Raw genomic sequence first — 16,865 nt, 5'->3', positions numbered from 1 at the left:
TGGTTCACAAGAGTGAAACTCCTGAGATTCTGAAGAAATTGATCACCTTGTTAGAAAATCTGTATAATCTGAAGGTGAGAAGAATCCGAAGCGACAACGGTACCGAGTTCAAGAACAGAGTTATGGATGAATTTTGTGCTGCAAAAGGAATCCTTCACGAGTATAGCTCTCGGTATACGCCACAACAAAATGGGGTCGCTGAAAGAAAGAACAGAACCTTGATAGAGACTGCAAGAACCATGTTAGTCGAGTCTCAGCTTCCAGTTCGATTCTGGACTGAAGCTGTTGCCTCGGCATGTTACACGTTGAACAGGGTTCTTACAGTGAAAAGACACGGGAAAACATGCTTCGAACTCCTTCACAAGAAGACTCCAGACTTGGAATATCTCGAACCTTTTGGTGCACCATGTACCATGATTGAACCTGATGGGAAATTCGGTGCCAAAGCTATCGAAGGTTATTTCCTTGGGTATGCTACTCCTAATCTGCGAGTATGGAACCTAACTACCAAAAGGATTGAAGAATGGGGTGAAGTAAGAGTCCAAAGATATTCTAATCCTCCGAAGCCTTCTGGTGATCCTTGGATGTTTGACTATGATGGTCTTTTCGACTCTTTTAATCTGCCGACATTTGACGATGATAATGCAATAGCTCAAATGTTGTCTGAAAGCGAGAACGCGACTGGCTCTCAGCTGGTTCGCCCAATCCTTGTTGACCCACAAGCAACATCTTCTGTCAACAATCTCGTTTCAAATGAGGTGTTTAATGATGCTGTCGACTACAATGTGTCGTCGGAAGATGAAGAGTTTGTTGATGCTAATGATGGTGAAACACGGGCTCCGGTGCAAGGTACTTCAGAAGCAACGGATCCAGTGTCTGCTCCTATTATTCAAGAAGAAAATGCATCATCGTCTACTTCTCACCAGCTTCAAAATGATATCGGGAATTTGAATATCACTAACTTGAGGACCAATGTTGAGGTGCCTCTAGTTCCTGAAACCCGAATTCATAATATTCATCCTCAGCAGAATATCATAGGTGATGTTCTCAGTGGTGTTCGGACAAGAAATCAGATAAGAAACAATGAAAATGCTGGATTGTATGCTGAGATAAGAGAATCGGGACAACAGAATCAGTGGTCCTTTGCCTGCTATGTTAGCCAAGAAGAACCTAAATCTTGGAAAGAGGCATTGAAGGATGATTCTTGGGTGGAAGCAATGCAGGAAGAACTTCAGCAGTTTGAGAAACTGGGCGTATGGAAACTGGTTGATAGGCCCGATAACTACAAGAAGATCGGAACTCGCTGGGTGTTCAAGTGCAAAAAGGACGACCGTGGGGTTGTTGTCCGAAACAAGGCAAGGTTAGTAGTGCAAGGCTTTAGTCAGGTTGAAGGAATTGACTACAATGAAGTGTATGCTCCTGTTGCACGTCTGGAGGCTATTAGAATCTTTCTAGCCTACGCATCTTTCAAGAAATTTAAGGTGTACCAGATGGATGTTAAGAGTGCTTTTCTACACGGAGTAGTCGAGGAGGAAGTGTATGTCGAGCAACCACCGGGGTTTGAAGATCCATTACATCCTGACAGGGTTTTACTTCTCAACAAGGCGTTATATGGTCTTCATCAAGCACCTCGGGCCTGGTATGAAACGTTGTCTACCTATCTGCTCAACAATGGTTTTCGACGAGGTTTGATCGACTGTACCCTCTTCATTAAAGAGAATGGTGAAGATCTTCTGTTGGTACAAGTATATGTCGACGACATTATCTTTGGTTCTACCGATGATAAGTTGTGTAAAGAATTTGAAAAGGTGATGCAGGATCGATTCGAGATGAGTGCGATGGGTGAAATGACGTTCTTCTTGGGTTTGCAAGTGAATCAATCCGAATCTGGAATCTTTATTCATCAAACCAAGTACGTCGGGGACATCTTGAGCCGGTTCCAGATGTCCGATGCGAAGCCTATTTCTACTCCTCTTCCTCAGAATCATGGAATTACTCCGGATGACGAAGGAGATGCTGTGGATTCTTCTTTCTATCGTGCTATGATCGGATCGTTAATGTATCTCACCGCATCAAGGCCCGACATTATGTATCCAACTTGTCTTCTCGCTAGGTATCAAGCGAATCCGAAGGTCTCTCACTATGCTGCTGTCAAGAGGATCTTTCGTTATCTGAAGACGTACCCTGACACCGGGTTATGGTATCCTAAGGATGATAACTTTGATCTCACAGCTTTCAGTGATTCTGATTTTGGTGGCTGCAAAAAGGATGGAAAATCAACTACTGCAGGATGTCAGTTTTTAGGCAATCGCCTAGTCACTTGGCAATGCAAGAAGCAGACATGTGTGGCCACGTCTACATGTGAAGCTGAATACATTGCTGCATCTAGTTGCTATTCACAGGTTCTATGGATCCAACAACAGATGCGGGACTACGGTTTTGAATTTCTAACTACTCCTATTTATGTTGATAATGAGGCTGCCTTACAGATCACTCGAAACCCTGTACAGCACTCGAAAACGAAGCACATCGATATCAAATATCACTTCATACGTGATTGTTTTGAAAAGAGACTTATCGATGTGGTTCACATTCATACTGACCACCAACGTGCCGACCTTTTTACCAAAGCTTTCGATAAATCAAGATTTGATTACTTACTTTTGGTAAACGGCATTAAGGTGAAGCAAGAGTAACTGACATCAGGAAATCGTTTTTGTAAATATTTTTCTAAAAAATCAAAAATCCAAAAATATTTTCACTTCTCTTTATTTTTGAATTTTAGGGGGAGAAAATTTCAAGAAAAATACAAAAACATTGAAAAATCTCAAAAATACAAAAATATGTCTTTAATTTATTTACTTTCTGCATTTAAGGGGGAGTAAAATCCAGAAAAACACAAAAACAATAGAAAAACAAAAATGAGTTTCTTGGTAATATAAGGGAAAGTGATATTACATCAGAGGTCAGTTTAAACATGTTTCTAAAAATCAAAAGAAACGGAAAATGATATGTAGCTTTACTTATGATGTACCGGTAGACTCACAATCATTTCAAAGTATGCAGGAGATATAAACATAACAGACTGAAAACCGGGTGGGAACCATTCATTGGCATATGGTCTTGGTACCGAAATTTCGTTTGATAGATTGCCGGGGTTCTGAGATATTCGGGGTTTATGCTTTTTATCATCCGGGTATCATGGTTGCTTCTATAAATAGACTAAGTCTAAGATATTCCATGATACCATACATACGTGTACATAATACATACTGCATTCGACCTCAATAAGTGATAAACAATCACATGTCCCAAAATAAGTGATAAAATATCACATTTATCCGGGAGTCAAGTTCGTCTCTCTGCTGTACGGAAGTACTGACCTGTTCACGGACTTGCTCCTGTGCCCTCATGCATTGAAACTCAAGTTCCTCATCAATAAGTGATTCTATCACATAGGGCTTGTTTTCAAATTCAAATAAGTGACTTGTTCACATTGTAAATATATATACGTTTAAAAACGGATGATAAACGGTATACTCCCCAGTATGATGAATCGCGTGCATACCTTGATACGGGAATGTGTCGTGAAGTGGATGAACACCGGTCGGTAAGTATAATTCATACCTTAAACGTATCTCTTTGTGTTATGATTACACTTGATTGTTGAGTTTAAGTGGATAACAATATCGGTAATTGTGGTAAAATATTTATCAATTTCTGTAAAATGTTAAAAGGAAATGTGTTTTGACAATAGACCGCCAGCTGATATGATTCTCTTCACCAGAAACTCGCAAAAATATTGTTGTGTTTGTATATATTTACTTATTGCTTTATTTTAAAACAGTTTGTGTTCGTTTGGTGCATATCAGCACGACATTAGCGGTGATGTCGTTTGATAACATTCAAAGGATTTCAAAATTGTTGCCTTTTATTTTTATCAAACTTCAAAATCCAAAAAGATTTTCATTTTAATCCTTATTTTTGATTGAATGATGTTGGTGCTCGATCCGATACCTGACAAGCCGAAATACTTCATAAAATTAACCTTGCTGAACTTCATAACGGACAATTTTCAACATGGTCATTTCTGAAAAACCTCAAAATTTGAAGGGTTAAAGTGGAAATTCCCCAAAAATCCAAGTGTTGGTGGAAATCTGATCCTTCGAGGAAGCAATGGCCCTCGAAAGATCAGATGGTCAAGAAAGTCAATGAAAGTCAAACAGTCTCTGTCGAAAGATGATTGGTCAACGAAAGATTTGACCAAGTGATCCTTCGAGTTGACCAAACCTTTTGAAAGATGGCTTTATATCGAAGGATATCCTTCGAAGGATCAATAAATATCTGGCATCCTTCGATCCAGATCCTACAAATATCTGGATCCTTCGAACAATATTTGGATCCTTCGAACAAAAAGGGATCCTTCGTGACAGCTGTCCATCTTTCGAGTAGAGTTGTGTCTTTCGAGACGGTTCGATTTTCAAGGTAAGAGTATAAAAGGAGTTCATCTTCTTCATTTGTCATTATCAGTTCTTCAAACCCTCAAAAACCTCTCGAACCTCTGCCAAATTTTTCTTCAAACTTGTTTGTTCATCAGTTTTTCTCATAGCATATTTGGTAGGATGTTTATATCTAAAGTTGTTAACAAACATCAAAACAATAACATCTTAAACACATCATTGATCATGTTTCATTCTTAATGTTCTTAATTTTCTTGTTTTATTCATGCAAATTTTGAATGTCTAGGTTAAGTTTTCAGTGATGTTGTGATTATGCTACTGTATCTGTTTATGGATGTTGTGGTGGTTAGATTGAACATTGTTGTTTGAATATTTGGTATGGTTAAAAACAGGGGAGTCTAAGGTTTTGGGTAAAATTTTGTGTATTTGGCTTGTGTTCTTGATGTCTGGTTTGGGTAAAGGGTTTTTATTTTGAAAATGGTAAAATTTTGATGATGTGAGTGTGTTGATGTTTGACATAAAACATAACTAAGATCAATTGAAATTTGACCGGAAAAACAGAAAGCCCACCGGAAAATCGCCGATGATCTGTCGTCTTTATCGGAAAATGAACAGTCGCCTTTATGGGAAGATGATGAGTCATCACCTCGAGAGATGTGCTAAACAGCATCCTTCGAGGTGAAGTTCGAAGGATGATGGATATCCCGAAAGATCATCCTTCGTTGGATCATCCTTCGAAAGATCAAGGTATCTTTCAAAATATCTTGATCATTCGAAAGATGATCTTTCGATAGGTTTGACATCTTTCAAGATAAACAGTATCTTTCGAGCTGGATCAACATCTTTCGAATGTGATCATCATCCTTCGGACTGTTTTTCATCCTTCGTGCCACATTTCATCCTTCGATGGACATAATGTATCCTTCGATAGTTTAACACTTAGGAAATTTTCAAGAAATTGAAAATTTTTCTAAGTGTGAAACTCAAGGTTGACTGTTTGACCCGTGCTTATTACGTGCAATTGTGATGTGCAGAAATGGCACCGAAAGTTAAGTTTGAGCGGGCCAAACCCACCAAGAAAGTGAAATCTGAACTGGAAGCTATGTCTGAATCTAGACATAATATGGTGGCGTACTTACAACCAGAAGGAAGCATCAGTCCTGAGTTTGCTGGGATTATGGAATATCTTCATCGGGCGCGAATCAACTATGCTATCACCACACAGCATGTCGCCTATCAATCACATATCAAGGCATTCTGGAGTACAGCTGGGGTGGAAACAGTGGATAATCAGGAAGTAATCAGGGCAATCGTCGCAGAAAAGCCAGTAGTTATTACTGAGAACTCAATCAGGGAACGTCTTCGACTTGGTGATAATACTGAGGATCCAACTTCAATAGACTTGCAGTGTCAAAGGGGTTTATTGTTAAGGCTCAAGTACAGCGACAACGTCCTTACAAATCAAATCAACAAGAAATATCTGCCGCTTAAGTACAAGTTCCTTCTGCACATTCTGATTCACTGCATAAGCAACAAGCGATCTGGGTACGACTTATCTCCTATAGATCTGACGGGATTGTTTACGGCGTTGATTCTGAACAAGCCGTTCAACATCTCTCGTTATATCTTCAACAATCTGAAGGAGAACTCTCAGAGGCCACTTCCATCCGATAAGCAGCGAACAAATACCAAGTTTTGGTTATATCCTCGCTTTCTGCAGATGTTAATAGACGATCAGATTCCTGATCTTGCTAAAGCCGAGGCAGACGTATTTCCAGTGAATCCTATGAACGAGCGCACACTTCTAATTTTCAAGTCTATGGGGGTTTACAAAGGAACGCATCCGGATAGGAAAATGATTGGTCATCTTGATGCTTCTGAGTATGAGCCTCCACAGAACAACAGATGGCGACGTGAAGGAAGTGTGTCTGACGATGAAGAACCAAGATTGATTGCTATGGCTGATGAGCAACTAACAGCTAAGCATGGAATCAAAGCCACTAGAAGATCTGCTGGCAGTTCTGGTGCAGCAGCTAGTGCTAAGGTTGATGTGAATGTGACTGCTGAAGTGGCTCAGGATATGCCTGTTGATCCTGATGTCCAAGTTGTGTCTGGTGGTGATGGTGGAGCTGGTCAGTCTAGTACTGCTACGACTGACAAAGGAAAGGGTAAGGTTGATCAGCCGAGAACACTTGTTGATGAAAGCAGTTCATCTTCTGAAGATGAAGCAGGAGGTTCTGGTGATGATGATGGTGATTCTTCGCCTGATGATGATAATCCTACTCCTCCGGGGTTGAGGAAGTTCAAGGATAGTCGTGGGAATGACAGGTTTGAGAAAATCAAGAAGACGGGTGGTACTGGAGACTCTGATAAGGATGATGAAGATTATGTTCTTACTTCTCCAGGGTACATCAAGAAAAGGAAAGCTCAACGACAGGGTGGTCGTGGATCGAAGAAATCTACTGCTGACACTTCTGTTCCAGTGTCAGTTCAGCCGTCATCTGATCCTCAGCAGCTTCCTCCAATTGGCGATCGTTTAACTGCTTCTGAGACATTGGATCTGATGTCTTCTCCGCAGAGATCTTCGGGAGCTCATCAGGTGTCTGTTGATCAACAGCCACCTGAAACTCCCACCACAGGTACACAACCTCGAACTACTCTTGTTATTTCCGGTCCTACAGGAGCTACTGGTCAATCTGGGTCATCAGGACCAGAACCATCTCGACCGACTCTGGCAGAGACTCTGTCTGGCTTGTCTGAATCTGAAAAGATTGAATTCCTGATTGGACAAATCAGTGAACTGGGGGATATAGTTGGCCGTCATACACGAACGATTGAAGAACATCGTGTACAACGAGTGAAGGATGCAGAGGCTCACAATCAGCTGTGTTCTATTGTAAATGCTCAAAGTATGAAGATCAAAGAACAAGCTGAAGAAATTGATAGATTAAAGAAGGCTAACTTGGCAAGAGATAGAGAGGTGGAGATCATGAAAAGACACAGCACTAATCTGGAAAATTCAGCAAAATTGTTAAGGGAAACAGTTAACAGTCGTGATGAAAGACTGAAGAAAGCATTCCAACCTATGCATGAAAACTTTGGTAGGGTTCATAAACAAGTTGGGATATTATGGAGAGAGAGGTGCAACGCTCAAGGGATAGTGCTCCCAAGACGTCAAGATGATCAGGATGATGATTCTGCTAATCCTGATCAAACAGAAGCCTCAGGCTCCGGTGCAGCTGCATCCGGTGCTGCAGGCGGATCTGGCACTGCTCAAGATACTCCATCTGCTCCTACAGTCTCTACAGGGCCAACTGAACAGACCGAAACATTGGAAGTGTCTGTAGATCCTTCTCAGATCAGTCTAGATCCAGAAAACTTTACTGAAGATCCTCCTGAATCGTCAAGTGCTCAAAAGTTTCATCCTATCACGGGTGAAGCACTGGAAGAGGGAGAGTTTATTTCAGAAATGACTGTTGAACAGATTGCAATCTTAACTGAATTGGATAATGTTGATGAGGGTGTGATTGATGCGACTCCTCTGGTACAGGATCAGACTGATTTCTCAACAATTGATGAAATCTTCATCAGTTCTGATTCTGAACGTCCTGTGTATGTTCGAGAGGACGATGCTGAGCTGAATGTGCCTGATGATGAATTTATTGCTGCAAAGACTGCTGAGTTCGACAACACTTCTTCTGATTCCCCTACTGCACAAGAAAGCCGTGAGAAAACTATTAAAGAATGGCGAGCGGATTTCCTTGCTAGGAATCCTCCTCCGCTCGCCCCGTTGGATCAGGCAAACTATATGGTTCTGGAGAAAAATCAGGCGAGGGGTCGAATCATCAGCTGGATGTTTGTGAAAGATCTGCATTGTATGGTTGTGAAGAGAGAATCTGGTCTTCAATACTTCGGGACTCTCCTGAGTATTCTCACACTTCCATATTATGATGTGGCAGTGTTGGCGCAGCTTGATGTGATTAATCGATCTAAAGAGCATATGGTAGATCTCTTTGCGAAGAAAATCAGGCTAGAAAGGCGTTTGGGTTGGAAGGATCCTCTATACAAGCCTCAATTTCCAAGATACGAGCAAATCAAGTTCACTCTTGATCCAGAAACTAACACTGCTCGTTATCGTCTGGTATATGATCCTCCTAGGGTGATGAAGAAGATTCCTCTTTTGAAGATGAAAACCGACTTTCTTGAGAATTTCCGCTGCTGGGTTTATGATGCGGATACTGGTGAAGCTGTGATTTTGTTCAGAGACAATGCAGAGAACTTCAGGATAATCGATCCGATGTGGATTACAAACATGTCCAGATCGGATATCATTGTGTTGAAGGATCATGAAATCAATTACCTAGTTCAAGATCGAGATCAAGCCATGAAGTTTCAAAGGATGGCTCGCTATTGCTTCAACTTGTTGATCAATGCAGGAAGTGCATGGTCGGCGCATCATGTAGCCGTGGAAAGGGCGTTAGAGACTTAAGACTTGAAGACGAAGACAAAGCTACAGCCAAGGGGGAGTTTGTTGGTGCACTTTGTGTCTGTACTTTGTCTATATTTTGTAATGTATAAAACGATGTCTTTTGTCGGTTGTGTTTACGTCCTTTATGTGTGTTTATGTACTGTAATGTGTTGTAATATATGTTTGACCAAGTCAACCATCCTCCTGGTTTGACTTGGCCAAACTTCAACACTTAGTATTTGAAAGATAGAATGTCACGAAGGATGTCTTCGAAGGATGATGTTTATCCTTCGAAGACTTCGAAAGATGTCTTTCGGAGGATCTTTATGGACCTCGAAGGATACACTATCCTTCGAGGTATGTCTAGATCCTTCGAGATCTTTCGATAGGTTTTCTGGTCGACAGATGATCCTTCGACCAGGACATCTATCCTTCGTGCATGGGAATCTGTTTTGGGTATATATATCCATGAAGGGTTTCACTTTCATAAGAGTTCTGATAGAGTTCTGTCCAAAGTGTGTGTTCTTGTTAGAGAGCTTTTGTGTGTGAAACCCAGGTCTTTGTTAGAGTGTATTTTCAGTTTGGTCAAGGTCTGTAACCGTGTCCACTGAAATACAAGAGAAAACTTTGATACTTGCTTGTCTACTCTTTCTCTTGTTCACTTTGCTTTCATATAAACTCCGGTTTGCTTGCTAGCTTGGATTCCGCACTTGCTAGTGGGTTAAACATAACAAGGAATAGGTTAAACCTCAACCTCCGAGGGACCTACACTACATCAGGTTTTACATCAGGTAATCCAAGATCATCAGGTGTTTCAAGAACATCAGGTAATCCGTCTACATCAGGTTATACGTCAGGCGAATTCGAAATCGTCAAGTGATACAAGTGTGAAGCATGGATTCTGAGTTTTACAACGCGTTCGCTACAACTCCTGCTAGTCCGACCGACATTGCTAAGAACATGACCATGGAGAATGAAACCGGAACGATGCAAAAACCCCCGAAACTTATGGGGATTGAAGATTATCATGGATGGAAGAAGCGTTTCGAGAACTGGGTGCAGGCGAATCATCTAAAAGCCTGGGAAAGCATCGAAACTGAATATGAAAGGCCAAAGAATTCAGTAGGTCTTGATAAAATCATTTCAGAGCTTACGGAACAAGAGAGGGAAAGTTATAAAGGAGAGAAAATGATGGTAAATCTGTTACAGCAAGCCGTAAAGGAAGATATCTTTGTATTGCTTCAACATGATGACAATGCGTATTCTATCTGGGAAGCTCTTAAGAAGAAGTTTGAAGGAAGTACGGAAATGCTACAAAGCAAAGCAGCTTTGTTGAAGAAAGAGTTTGAACTGTTTACTTGTATGCCTGGTGAAACGACAAAGACTCTCATTGAGAGATACTGTCATCTGGTTCGCACTATGTCGCTGTTGAAAATCACAAAGACTCCAGCTGAATGGGTTGAAAAGCTTGCTGATGCGTTACCGCAAAAGGAATGGGGTACATATCTGATGATATTGAAGAATTCCGGACAGTTTAGCAGGCTATCCATTGCACAGTTTATCGAGAAACTGGAGGCACAAAATCTGGAGCAGCAGAAAATTGCCAGAATGAACAGTTCTAATCATCAACAAGATATCAAATTATATTATAAAGGAAATGTTCAAACTGCTGAAGCCAGTCCAAAGATACAAACCGCTTTTAGTGCTGGAAATCAATCTGAACCAAGTAGTCAAGGATCTGTAAACACTAGTGGATTCTCAACGGTGAATCCTCCAAGTGCTCAAAATACATCAGTTGGAAATGGTCATCTGTTACAATGCAATGTGGCTCTACATCTTCAAAACGGACAGAATTATTCTGAAGAAGTTGTAAAGAGTCATATGGGATTACTGGTCACTGCATTGGAAGCTTATGAAGCGTTGATTGCAGGAAGAATTGGCAATCCGATGCTCACGAAGGAAGATTATGACCAGATCGATGCAGAGGAACTAGAATTGATGGACATCAAGTGGGCCTTGGCGAGTGTTTTGAGGAGAGCTGAAAAGTTTAGATTGGTTACAGGGAGAAATGATTTCTTGGATGCAAACCTTTCTAACTTAGGATTTGACAAATCTAAAGTTGTTTGTTTTCGTTGCAGGGAGAAAGGTCATTTTAAAAGAGAGTGCAAGAATCAGCAGCCAAGAGGAGACAAAGAATCGTCTGGGAAAGATGATTATTATAGGAAGACCATTTATCAGCAAATCACTCATCAACCGCATCAACAAAGAGAACCTCAAACGGCACATGGAAGAATGATCGAGGATGCAAACAAGAAAGCTTATATTGCTGATCAAGATGATGAGAAAATGGCTGAAGGATTTAGCTGGGACAAATTTATCCCAGCTGATTCAAATGTTAAAGCGTTTATTGCACACATTATTCAAAAGCCAGAAATGCTAAAGGAATGGATGGATGTGTTATCTGATGAAGAGAAGAGTGAAGATGAAAGATCTGTTTCTTCTGAAAACAGTTCATCAGAAACAAGTGATAGTGATGAAGAAATTGAACAGATTAATATTGGAAAAACTCACTTATCTTCTGACAGCTTTGAATTTTATTTTGCAGAAAAACTGAAGAAACTGAAAGACAGGAAAGCTGCAAAGGAAATGAAAGAAGTCAAAGTGATTGAGAAGATTGTGGAGGTTGAAAAAAGAGTTGAAGTCGAGAAGATCGTTGAAGTCACAAAACCCTGTCTTAAATGTTTAGAGTCGTGTAAAAAATGTATAGAGAAAGACGAGAGGTTTAGTGAGTTAGAGAAGTTGAAAGAACAGTTATTATTTGATGTAAAGAACTTGAAAAAGTCATATGATGTACTGAACAGGCATGTGAATGGTCTGGAGAAGACTAACTCGGAAAGAGAAAAAGCTTTGAAGATGCTAAATGCAACAATGATGACAAAGCAAAAAGAGATCAACATGTACATCGAAGAATGTGCAAAGTTGAAGAAAGAGTTGGATAGTGAAGCAGCTGAAAATGAAAGAATCAGAAGATTGCTGCAAAGTTACAAAGGTTGTGACTACGTAATCGACAGAATTTATCCAACAGTTGAAGGTTTTGAGGCGTTTAAGGATGAAGAAACAAAATCAAAGAAGAAAACGGATACTGGTAAGAAACAGGGTGTCTGTTATAATAGGTGTCCGCCTCCGATTTGGGAAGGGTACTCACCTAGAAAACCAAATGAGGAAGAACTAAAACAGGCGGTCAATATTAAACTAGAATCCGAGATAACTGATGTTTTGCCGAACAATATTGACGTCACGTTCACAGCGTCCGACACAGATCATGAGTCTGAACTGATAAAACGAGTAGTCGATCAGGTGTTGGATAAGGATGAGGAGTCAGAGTCAAAGTCCGAGTCCGAAAGTGCGTGTCAGTCAGTTGGGAGTTCGAGTTCGTCTGAAAAGAGTTCAAAATCGTCAGGAAAACGGGTTTATAGTAAAGAATTTTTGCTATCAAAATCTAATTTGAATGATGAAACGTTTAAAGTTGCATATACTTTGAATGGTTCTGACAAATTATATTTTGATAAAGAGTTTCCAATAAGAGGTGTTAAATCAGAAATGATTAAAAAGGTTTTCAAACTAACAGAAATCAATATTTCTGAAATAAAAGATGAAAATCTTATTGTAAAACCTAAATTTTACACCTCAAGAGTTCAACAACGACTAAACAAGAAAAAAGGTTACAATTCTGGTTCGGGTTTTCAAAAGAACCAAACCAAAATCGTAGCTACAAAAAGAAAGGTCTTGGTTTTAATCCACCAGAAAACTATAAAAATGAAAAATTTTCTAAAACAAATACACAATTCGTTTCAGGTACAAGCTCGGAAAAGGAAGCAAAAAGCAAATTCTGGAAACAATCTAACCAAGAGTTTCTTGCCGAGAAGAGAAAGAATGAAGCTTATGAGAAGAAAGAAACCAGAACCTGTTTCCGATGCAATAAAGCCGGTCACATTGCTTGGAACTGTCCGAAAGCGACAAACACAAAACAGGGAGTTTCTGAAAAATTGAAACAAGTTGTTGTTGATAAAACCGAACCACCAACTGAACAGTTTAAAGTTTTCAAAAATTCGACATTTGAAGTTGGTGAATGTTCGAAGAGATTTTACAGACGAAGTGTGAAACTTGACAACCAAAAATGGGTTGTTAAGAAATCTGAAGTAAAATCTGGCAATGAGACTGATTCCACAAAATCAGAGGAGCCACAGTTTGATGAGAGTGATCAAAACTCAGTTCCTTCAATGGATGATGAGAACTTTCCACCATTGAGGACTGAGAATTTTAAAAGAAAAGTTGGAAAGACTGAGGTCTCAAATCAGAATTATTCTGAAAAGGATAATTTTGATGTTGAGAAAGCTTTTAATGGGAATGTAAAGAAAATGTTCGGGAAAATGGTTGATGGGAATGTGAAAGGGGTAAAAGACTTCTACGCTAAAAAGACAGCAACCTACACCCCAACGAAATCCGAATTGAAATTACCCAAGGCTGGTCAGGCTTGGGTAGACATTTTCTTCGTTTGAAAAACCTGACTTGCCGGAGATCCCAAGTTTGTAATCGTGGATCAGGAATCGGCATCATTCATGTATTATGAATTTGTTTGAAAAATTCTTAAAATTTTTAAAACTTTACAGGTTGAATGACTACGCCGGAGCTTCCAGGTTGGTAAGTGTGAAGCAGGAATCGGCATCTTGTATATACATACAAGTGGTATTGTATGGTTATTTTTCAAGTGATACAGGTTGCTTAATTGCAAAATGGTGAATCAAGGACATTAAATTGTACTTGATTTACTATCTCATGATATTCAAAGAACAAGATGATGAACCATATCCCCGATTTTAATCAAGTGATAAACCTACACGTGGTTTTATCTTAACAAACTCATTTTCCGGAAAAATCATTTTGATTAAAACAAACTTAAGTGTTTTGAAATCTAAATGAGAAAATGGTTTGTGAAAGGGGGAGTTCAGATTGTTTATGCCGAGTGAATGGCGAATTGATGCGATTTGATATCGGTTGTCATTTTTTTTGTACAGTTTGTTTTCAATTTTCTTTAATGTGTTTGCATTTTAGGGGGAGTAAGAATTTCAGAAAATCCAAAAACATTAGAAAATTTGAAAAAGACAAAAACATGATAAACCTAAAATGAGTTTGTTGTGAAAAAGAGGAAATGATAGTACATCAGCGGACTATCACAACATGCTAAAGATTTGGAAAGTTTAAAAGTGTTAAACAATCTTACCGTGGATGTGTTAGTAGATTTTTACACATTTAATAAACTGTGACGAGATATAAACCTAAAACAAACTTGCTTGATTTGTGGGTAACTATTCTTGGATATATAGGTAACCCCTGAAATCTCGTTTGAAAGGTTTCTTTTTCTGATATACTAGGTTTGTATACTCTGTGATATCTGGGGTATTATCCCGGGACTTCTGCTGAATGGAAGTTCTGACCTAGTCCCCGGATAATGCTTGCTGCAAAATGCTTGAAACACAGCATTAAGCCCTCAGCTGATTAGACAATAAAATTGATAATCAGTTGTTGTAGCTAAAAGATCTCCTAAAGGGGACACACCGAAAAGTCGAAACTGATATCTCTCTGCGCATACGGAAGTATCGACCTGAGATCCCTCAGTCCTCGCATATCCCCTAATTTATATACAGATATCAGTTGTAGTATATTTACCTGTAAATCTGAACATTGAGATCTGGATACGGGAGTATATTCAAGTGGAGTGATACACAATTAAGTTCAAGTCTCTAAAACACTAATATCGTATCTCGGATCAGTTGAACTTTGTGTGAAAATTATTCTGACAATCTAGGTAAATTGTTTAAAACTTAAAATGAAATCAAAGCTTAACGGTGTTAGTGATTTGTCTCAAAAGCTGATATGATCCTCTTACACAAACTCTCAAAAATAATATCTGTAAATATTTCGTTACTGCATTTTATTTCTTTATTTCAAAAATCCAAAAAGATTTTCAGTGTGTTTTAGCATAAAATTTTGAAAAGTCAAAAAGATTTTCGACAACTGGTATTGAAAAGCAGATTTTCAAAATTCCGAGTGCTAAACATGATGAGCAATATTTGAGGGGGAGTGTTTGTGTAGAATCAAATGTTTTCACAATTTATCCTTTCAAGTGGTTCATCAAGATTGTCACTGATAACGTTTCAGTTTTGATTTGAGGAAGAGTTTGTTATAGTGCATACATCTTTACTCTAAAATTGTAAAACTTATGTTTTGGGTAGAGAATGTGCAGGATAAAATGAGAAGCTGTTAAATGAAAAAAAACAGACGACGATCCTGAAGATGTTACTGAAGAACAAAAGAATGCCAGTAAATCGAGAGGGGGAGTCTGAAGATAGAGAGAAAGAGAAAGCCCGGAGACTGATCAAGACTGAAGATGTGAAGACACAGCATTGTTGTGACTCGATAGTCGACTCCATCAACATCTGAGGGGGAGTCTGTTGGTGCACGACATCTGTTGATTTCGTCTTAGATCGAGTCTTACATTGTATTGTATAGATTAGGGCGTGATTTACGAGAAAATTAGAGAGTTTAGGTGTTTTAGGGGCTGGACCGCTTATACGGCAATGTTCTGGACCGCTTATACGGACATGCCGTTGGAGAGGTCCAGAACTTAAGGTCTGGTCCACTTATTCGGACGTGACGTTGGGGTGGACCAGAAATTGTATAAATACCCTTGGAGAGGTCCACAAATGTAGGTCTTAGAATTCCATACCGAGGTGTTGCCGGTGTGAGATCTGTATGTAAAAGGTGTCAAATCAATAGAAAAAGAGAATTAAAGTGATATCTAGCTGTTTCTACATCAGGTACTTGTTTTCCGCACCTGTATCTGATCGAATTCCTCTGATTGACTCGTTCGGGTCAGATTCCGATCCTACATATTAACCATACTTTAGTTGGTAACATAAATAAGTTTTCAGTAGTATATCAAAAGTATACTTTTGATTTATAAATAACATATTAAACTATATTTTGGTTTGAAAATAACATATTAAAACTATGCTTTGGATTATGAAGATAACATATCAAAATATATGTTGGTTTTTGTACAATATCCCATATGAGAGCATATAAACTACACTTTTGGGGGTATAACTTAATATACAAATATAATGTGATTTAAGAATTCATTCAGACCTAGTGTATCAAAATACACCTTTGAGACTATAGAAATACCACGAAGGCAATCCCTATTTGGATGGAGCAACAAATTGGTTTCAGACATTCCATGACAACAGGAATGGGGTGTCAAATCCTATAGCACTATATCATACTACCAATCGGTCTGGTGAACAAAATAAGTACTATTCCAAACATTAATTTTATAATCTTTAAGAAAAACTAGAGTTTAAACCATAAATAATCATTCAGCTTGTAAAAAGATAAGTACTAGTATGTATAATCAATTATACTTTTGAAAACAAGAACATAACAAATAGGTACACATGCTTCACCCCAAAACAGTTGAAAACAGTAAAAGAGGGGACTATGTACTCACTTGAGAGTGCTTAGAAGTCTTGATCAACTACCAAGCAAGCTAGAGGAGTCCTGGAATCAAACAGCACCTAGTATAGATAACTACGTAAATAACCGGACCTAAATCGGGAGATCGGATAGTATGAGGTCTCGTAAACCAAATGAGTGTGGGAACTCATATGATATGATTTAACAAGGCCTACATACTAAAATGAAACCTATCCTAAGTGCTTACGACCCATCACGACCCGTTTAGGTAGCTTGCGCTACTTTAACGTGTCGTTTGCGTAAAATGCGTTCGAGACGTCTAACTAGCCCTATGACAAGTATTACATGCCAAAACATGTTTAAATATGCTACATAATCAGTTATGTGACAAAAATTTAGGT

Source organism: Helianthus annuus, chromosome 9 (assembly GCF_002127325.2).
Source record: "Helianthus annuus cultivar XRQ/B chromosome 9, HanXRQr2.0-SUNRISE, whole genome shotgun sequence".
NCBI classification, from domain to species: domain Eukaryota; kingdom Viridiplantae; phylum Streptophyta; class Magnoliopsida; order Asterales; family Asteraceae; genus Helianthus; species Helianthus annuus.
Note: the sequence above shows the minus strand (reverse complement) of the source record.